Source organism: Zea mays, chromosome 2 (assembly GCF_902167145.1).
Source record: "Zea mays cultivar B73 chromosome 2, Zm-B73-REFERENCE-NAM-5.0, whole genome shotgun sequence".
NCBI classification, from domain to species: Eukaryota; Viridiplantae; Streptophyta; class Magnoliopsida; order Poales; family Poaceae; genus Zea; species Zea mays.
The window spans coordinates 240,860,980-240,869,152 of NC_050097.1; the positions used below are offsets into that span (position 1 = coordinate 240,860,980).

The 8,173-nt window shown below is 42.1% G+C and overlaps 1 long non-coding RNA gene across 1 annotated transcript; it reads right to left on the minus strand.

The window, feature by feature from the left end:
* Positions 1–2,081: 2,081 nt before the first annotated feature.
* LOC103648269 (uncharacterized) lies at positions 2,082–7,941 on the minus strand. The gene is made up of 9 exons (XR_002267489.3): positions 7,859–7,941; positions 7,658–7,747; positions 5,764–5,802; positions 5,600–5,661; positions 5,445–5,492; positions 5,098–5,362; positions 3,744–3,900; positions 3,085–3,450; positions 2,082–2,509 (listed from the first exon to the last, which is right to left on the minus strand). It is a non-coding gene; the product is annotated as an uncharacterized lncRNA (long non-coding RNA).
* Between the last annotated feature and the right edge of the window lie 232 nt (positions 7,942–8,173).

The window sequence follows — 8,173 nt, forward strand, 5'->3', positions numbered from 1 at the left end:
GGAGCGGAGTTCGTCGTCTTCCGGGACTTAGCCCGAGTCCGAGCCCTAGGTCGGGCGGAGCAGAGTTCGTCGTCTTCCGGGACTTAGCACGAGTCCGAGCCCTGGGTCGGGCGAAGCGGAGTTCGCCGTCTTCCGGGACTTAGCCCGAGTCCGAGCCCTGGGTCGGGCGGAGCGGAGTTCGCCGTCTTCCGGGACTTAGCCCGAGTCCGAGCCCTGGGTCGGGCGAAGCGGAGCTTCCTATGGTGCCTTCGGCAGGGCCTGACTGCCTGTCAGCTCCACTCTGTCAAGTGGCACCGCAGTCGGAGTGGCGCAGGCGGCGCTGTCCTTCTGTCAGGCCGGTCAGTGGAGTGGCGAAGTGACGGCGGTCACTTCGGCTCTGCCGGGGGGCGCGCGTCAGGATAAAGGTGTCAGGCCACCTTTGCATTAAATGCTCCTGCGATTTGGTCGGTCGGTGCGGCGATTTAGTCAGGGTTGCTTCTTAGCGAAGGCAGGGCCTCGGGCGAGCCGGAAATATGTTCGCCGTTGGAGGGGGGCCTCGGGCGAGACGGAAATCCTCCGGGGTCGGCTGCCCTTGTCCGAGGCTAGGCTCGGGCGAGGCGTGATCGAGTCGCTCGAATGGACTGATCCCTGACTTAATCGCACCCATCAGGCCTTAGCAGCTTTATGCTGATGGGGGTTACCAGCTGAGAATTAGGAGTCTTGAGGGTACCCCTAATTATGGTCCCCGACAATACGTATTTGTCATACTCTCAAATATATTGTACATATTTTAGTTTTATTAAACCGGTTGTTTAAATTATTCAAATAGATAGAGAACCGTTTAGAGAAACTCTACATATAGAGGATTCAGTAGTGTTCTCTAAATTTAGAGGACTGTTTAGAGGACGTTGCTGGAGGGAGTAGAGGACGTCCTCGTCCTCTAAATTTAGGGTACATGACCCTTTAGAGCTCCTTGTTGGAGCTAGTCTTATATATTATCCCGTATATGCAAGTAGCTAGCTTTCCACCCCACCTATCTAATACATGTGATTTCAGAATAAATGGTTTCCGCTTAAACTAACCCTCGTAGAGGATCATATAGTTCTAACCGAGCGGCAACGTCCGGCCTTCCATGCATCTTCCATCTTTCACGTGTGCGGGCGTGCCGCGTGCCCGCGTGTAGCTTGGTCACTTAGATTGAGCATTAACGAAGAGTCGCATCGGAGAAGCTTGGAGCCTTAAATGCTCTTTACTATTTTTGCTAGTTGTCTACCTAATGTTGTCATGTGTCCCAAGGTTTTTGTAGCGTGTAGTTGTACTAAGGAGCCAGGAGCCCAAGACAGATCATTGAGCTAGGATAGAATTTTAGAGAATTGTTGGCTCTATTCTGGGTATTTGTACCCATGGATACATATGGGTACGGGTTTAATGAGTATGTACCCATTCTACCCGTTGGGTACTCTTTTTCTCACATTTATAGACCCACGGGCCACGGGTATAAATTTGCGACTAAACCTGTACCCTAATGTACACTACACCAAAATAGTAAACTTTCTAGACCCTAAACCCTAGAAAGTTAGGCCTAAACTCTAGGAAGTTAGCTAAACTCTCGGAAGTTAAGCCATCCCGTCGGAAGCTAACTTTCTAGAGCCGGCCGTAGGAAGTTAGCTTTTCGTTTGACCACAACCGCGGATCAGCAACTAAAAACTAACTTCCTAGAGGAGGTCGTATGAAGTTAGTTGTCCATGCTAACTTCCTACGGCTGTCTCTAGAAAGTTAGCGGCTCGCTTAACCGAACACACGGGTCAGCATGTGAAAGCTATCTTCCTACATATTTTATAAAATACCGTAGGAAGTTATGTTTATTTCATAGAGCTACCAGTTGGCTCTCAGAAGTTATTTATTTTCTACGGTTTGTTATAAAAGTTGTAGGAAGTTAAAAAGTCGTAGAAAGCATATGATTTTGGTGTAGTGGGAGTAATCACCCACCAGACAATTTCTATATATATATATATATACTAGGTGAGTGCCCGTGCGTTGCAACGGGGACATATAAATTAGTCAGGAACCATCTTAGAAGATTTTGCTAACACCTATTCACACAAACAGTAAATTAGTCAGCATTATATTCATTTATGAGAAATTGTTATACAATCACATGAAAAACAACTAATTGTGATTCCTCTTTTCAAGTATTGCTCTAGCTAAATTAGGAACTTGATTCCACACAAGAGGACACATAGAATTTGGTATTCAGAAAGGAAAATATGGGAGCACATCGTCGTCAAAATATGAACGCCTTCCAGAGATGATCTCAAGCAGTACAAAGCAAACTTATACACTGTGTTGTACTCATCAGGAGCATTGTACTCGTCATCTTGTTTCTTGTCAACGCCAAAGCTGATGTCTGAAACCTTTGCAACATCGTCTTCAGTCAAGGATATGCATGAACTGTTTAGTGTTACAGGAGTGTTTTGCTGGTGTGTATATTGCAGACGTGACTGCTAGTTCAGGTGCTCCGCTTCGTTAACTGCAGCAGTGTTTTGACGACAATTAGTAAAAGCTAAAATGAGTGTTATCCTATCAACAACTACTAATACCATGTGCCTTAGTATGACGAGTACATACACTTACATGTATTACATGTATTCTTTAGATGGATAATAATAGATAACCATTTTACTCATTTTTCATATCTGAAGACATCTTAGAGGTTAAACTCTTTGCTACTCTCATGTATTACTAAATACTTACATAAGAATGCGCCAAGAATTGCATGTTCAAGTACACACGAGCAAGCACTCCTGTTGACCGAAGGTTGTTCAGTGAACTGGCATATTCAAGTGGCCACAGTAGCAAGTGTACCACATTGGTGATTGGTGGATGAGAAGTTGAACGAACACAAATATGAGAATTTATTTATATTTGCGCTAAACCAACTGATATGTTCCAATATTGCAAGTGCGGACAAGTTATTAATTATTGTAGTCATTTCACAAAGTAATGTTCATGTAGGGTGTTTGTGAATGCACAAAAGGAAGCATCTGGCATCTGTTTAGCGATGTAACAAGTGTATAGAATCATTAAGGAAGTGAAAAGCATCACCTGACCATCAGGACCAGTCTGTGTCCATCATATCTGGGTTTGGCCTATACTTCAGGAGGTCTTCCTCATCCGAATGCCCATCCTTCCCATTTGCCTCTGCATTTCCTAATTTCTCTCGAGCAGTGGCATTGTCAGCCGCATTGGTGAGCTTCTGGATTTGGTAATCTACCTTCTTGTCACTCGGACGAATCTACAAGAGCGCAGCAGCAGAGCCATGGGTAGAAACCACATGCAGTTAAGCTTCATTCTCCAGTACCAAAAGTATCATCAACTCACATATTGTAAAGTTAATAACAAAGCGCGCAAGTTGCCCTGTTTTCCATTAGACCACCTCTTAATTTCAAAGTCTAAAGTGTCTCCAATTCTCTGTAATTCACAATGTCCAAACAAACAAGTGAGCTGTTAGCATCCAAGCAAGTGTAGTTAAAGGACCAAGGCATGCTGTAATCACGGACTGAAAATGTGGTGAGATATGAAAGCTGAAAACAGTTTTAGATAATAACAAATGTTGGTGAGATATGCTATAATCAAAGGTGAGCTGTTACTTGGTCTATTTCATCTCTGAAATGAACACCAGAGTGTAGACTGTTTTGAGTGTTGACATGGACTAAAGCAAGCATAATCAAGTTGATATAGATATGTAAAGCATATGTACTTACATCTCTCAGCCTGCTCCTTGTGAGCTTTTGCATATATCGTTCATTCTTCTCAGCCCGAGATTTTCATCCAAGACCATCACGAATCAAAAAGTGCCACAGCGAAGAGCTGTCCACTTCGAGATTGAAACCTGCCTCTTCTTGTTCTGCCCTGCTTCACCTATAATATAACACAAAGTCAATAAATATATCCTACAACCCAACATAAAAAGGATAAATAAGAATTACCGTGCCCATCAAAGAATCTATAAAAAGATTATTGACAACACTAACAGTTAGATAGTTTTCTGCATCAAATATATGACAAACACCAAGCAAATGGGTGCCCAATTTTTGGATTGTTCGTGTTAACCATGCCAACATAGTCAGAGCAGAAATACCATCACAAGGATAAAACACGTGTGACCATTTCCTTTTCTTCTATGTGGTGAGCCTTTCTGTACTGACTGAAAAAATACCTGCAAGAACAGTGACCTCGAATGGACATGGAGACAGTTGTTTGTCCTAAAAAAGAACGCATATGCCATATGAACCAAGGCCCCCTGCCGCATAATGACCAGTATATGATCCATCGCTGTTGTTGACAAATGCTTTTGCCACAAAACTCGTGGTCGTAGTTACAAGGGTTGTGATACTTGCAAATGTCAGCCAAAATTTCAATTTTGACTTGGAAGACTCCACCGGGTTCATGAATGAGTCAACAAGTTGAACAACAACTTCATTTTCAATTGACAGTCTTACTTTGTGGTCAAACTTGACAACCCTTGATAAAAATGTATTGATCGCAACTATAAAAAGGGCAGGTTATGGTACAGGAAGTTAAACATCAATCTATATCAGATATAAGCTGCATAAATTTCAATTTGTTTGATATTTGACTTGAATATAATCCATTTGGATCATCATACTACAATACTACATACATTACATGTGTAATAGCACCAACGTATCAGAATGTAAGAGTTACAATTGCATTACTATACAACAGTTGATTCATGCATTACATGAACGTGAAAAGATTGACTGGAATGGCAAGTATGCTATTTAGAGTGTTCCTTTATTCAAATAATGAGCTTTCTCAATTGAAAGCATCCTATCATAGGCAGCAGGAAGCATAGTGCTTGTATAACTTTTTGCACATCTAGAACTTTAAATCCCTAGGTGACATTTGAACTTAACACAATATAGACAATTAGGCATCTATGCCAATTAATAATATACCAAGATGCAAATCAAATGAAAGAGCATTATGCCAATGTTTATAGTTGCACAACTTAATTGTCAACAGTTACCAAATCAAATGAAATATATTAATAGCACATACAATTAACACAAAATTTCTGAAATGATTACGAACCTGTTTAACTGGGCTTAAAGGTGGTGGGCATTGTGGTAAATAAAACTAACAGACATGCCACTTATGAAAAGAAGTTGTATAATCTTTTGCGATGCTATCCAGGTCTTCACCCATTTTCCAGAAAAGTTCTCCAGCTAGTTGGATCATGGCTTTTCTGCCGCCATCAAACCATGAACATGTATCCTTTGGATTTGATTTTGATTTTGGTTTACCCTTTCCCCTTAGGATCCATATCATCAATAGCTTTCCTCCTGGCTTCTTTAGCCTACATAGAGTTTGCAGAAACATTTAATACTAATGCATTAAATACCTTGTAAATAAAATAAATAGTTCCCATGATTGTGAACCTGTTTCAGTTCTCTCTTCCTTTCTCTAACCTTCTCCTTCAGGAATTCCTATTTTCAAATAAATGTGACAGCAAAACTGTAAGTATAAGACACAGCTGTAACCAATTCCCTAAGATTAGCTTAGCCACAGATTAAGCACACAATAAATGCAGTACCTTGAATTTTTCTTTCTCATCCTCTGGCAGGCCACCTTATTGAACTTTCTGATCAGCAAAATCTTACAATGCAAGATAATAATTGAAGCCATTCAACATAGATGCACTTTAATGGGTAGCAACTTTAACATATTCAGCAGAACAAAGCACATTTCAACACAAACCTCGTAATCGTCCATTTCCCAGTCAAACTCATCTACTATCTGCAACAAGCAGTAGAAAGTAAACACAGCGATGCATGACAACAATCTACACCTATATGAAATCAAAATGCATGCATAAATTAGGAAGCATCAAATATAATAATGTTGGAAAGAGAAACTAATGAAAATTTTGAAGTGAAAACCACAGTGAGGCAGTGAGCAGATTTATTATAATCTCACAAAATAGAGGAAAACTTCAAACAGCCCCAACCTTACATTTCAGTTTGCACCGATTAGGTAATACTCCTCACTAAAATAAATAAGGAATCTTACCAGGGGTTCTAGAGGATATAAGAAACTGACAACAGTGTCATTCTCGTCTTTAAGAGGTTGCAGTGGCATATTGAAAAGGAATTAGGCTTACACCTAGTTCCTAAGTTATTTTGATGGTTGAATTGCCAAACACAAATTGATGAACTAACTAGTTTGCTCTAGATTATACGTTCTACAGGTGCCAAAGGTTCATCTACAACTATACTAATTCGACTGTCCGGAATACCGTAGATTATTCCGGACAGGAGAAGCTTTTTGGAAAAACAGGCCAAGCGCGGACCGTCTGGGCTCTTGCGGCGGACCGTCCGCGACATCGGGATACCCCTCGGACAGAACCAATGCAAAAACACAAGTTTCCACTACAGACTGTCCGGAGGAAAAGCAAAGACCGTCCGAGCCCTCGCGCGGACCGTCCGGCCTCAGGCGCGGACCGTCCGGTCGGTAAGAAACCGAAAAACCCGAAGGTGACGGGTTCGGAGAAATGAATTATAGAGGGCCTCACGGACCGTCCGGGGTGCTCGACCGGACCGTCCGCGACTGGCTCTGTCTGACATCTGACGACGCATTAAATGCAATATAGCCGTTGATATAGTCGTTACTGCTGACCGTTGCATTTTCAGCCGTTGATCTACAGGGGCGGACCGTCCGCACCAGAAGGGCGGACCGTCCGCGCTCAGCAGAATGGCCCAACGGCTAGGAAGTGGTTGGTGGCTATAAACACAACCCCAACCACCTCCATTCACTTCAACCAAGCATTCCAACCTTCAACATTCAATACAAGAGCTAGCAATCCATTCCAAGACACATTCAAAGCCTCCATCTCTCCAAGTTTCACAATTGAGAAAAGAGATCACTAGTGATTAGTGACTTGAGAGAGAAAGTGATCCGTGTGTTATTCGTCGCTCTTGTCGCTTGGCTTTTTAATCGTGCTTTCTTGATTCCTTCATTGCGATCAAACTCACTTGTAATTGAGGCAAGAGACACCAAACTTGTGGTGGTCCTTGTGGGAACTTTGTGCTCCAAGTGATTGAGAAAAGAAAGCTCACTCGATCCGAGGGATCGTTTGAGAGAGGGAAGGGTTGAAAGAGACCCGGCCTTTGTGGCCTCCTCAACGGGGAGTAGGTTTGCAAGAACCGAACCTCGGTAAAACAAATCTCCGTGTCTCACTTGCTTATTCGCTTGGGATTTGTTTTGCGCCCTCTCTCGCAGACTCGTTTCTTTATTACTAACGCTAACCCGGCTTGTAGTTGTGTTTATATTTGTAAATTTCAGTTTCGCCCTATTCACCCCCCCCCCTCTAGGCGACTATCACATATAGTCTGCAGAGATGATAGACACAGTTTATACACAGATGATGAGATTACTCAGAAAAATATACATTTAGTGGGAGCCACCAGTACTGGGTCTGTCCTTTTTAAATTATCTAGAAGTGCAAGATCAACATTGAGGAAATGGCCAAACATATCTTCCAATGCTCGACAGTAAAGAACCTTTGTTTTCAACAAATGTTGATAGCTTACGTGATGGAATGGACAAATATTAGTTCGCAAATAACAAATAGAATAGCATCCATAGCATGTACCTCCTTCATAATTTAGATATTAAGTGACACAGATGTCTTCATCATTGTCCAATTTTCACCAGTTCCTTGTAGTGTTGAAGGAAACATGATCTGAAAGCACCTTCAAATCAATAAGCATTTCACAAAAAAGAGTGCTTGCAAGAAATGAGAGTTCGCAAGTGCCACAAACATAGTATTGAAATAATAGTATTGAAATATTACTGTTCAAATCATTGATGTTGTTGATAATGCATTTAGTAGGGGCATATTTTCTGGTATAGGCTTTTCAGTTACTCTGAACCAGCTGTATGTTCAGAACAACAACTTCATCGCGTGCTGAGGGTGGCAAAGCAACAACAGAAATTACTGACTGCCGAGGCTCAGCTACTCGCTTCAAAAACCTTGCCACAATGATTATGTGCAGTTACCTATGCTAGAATAGGTAAGTGCACATAAGATCCAAACCTCGCCTATGGAGAGCAACTTCTTGAACTGTGTAGTGGCCTCAAGCTGCACAGTGGGGTCATTGGAGAGGAT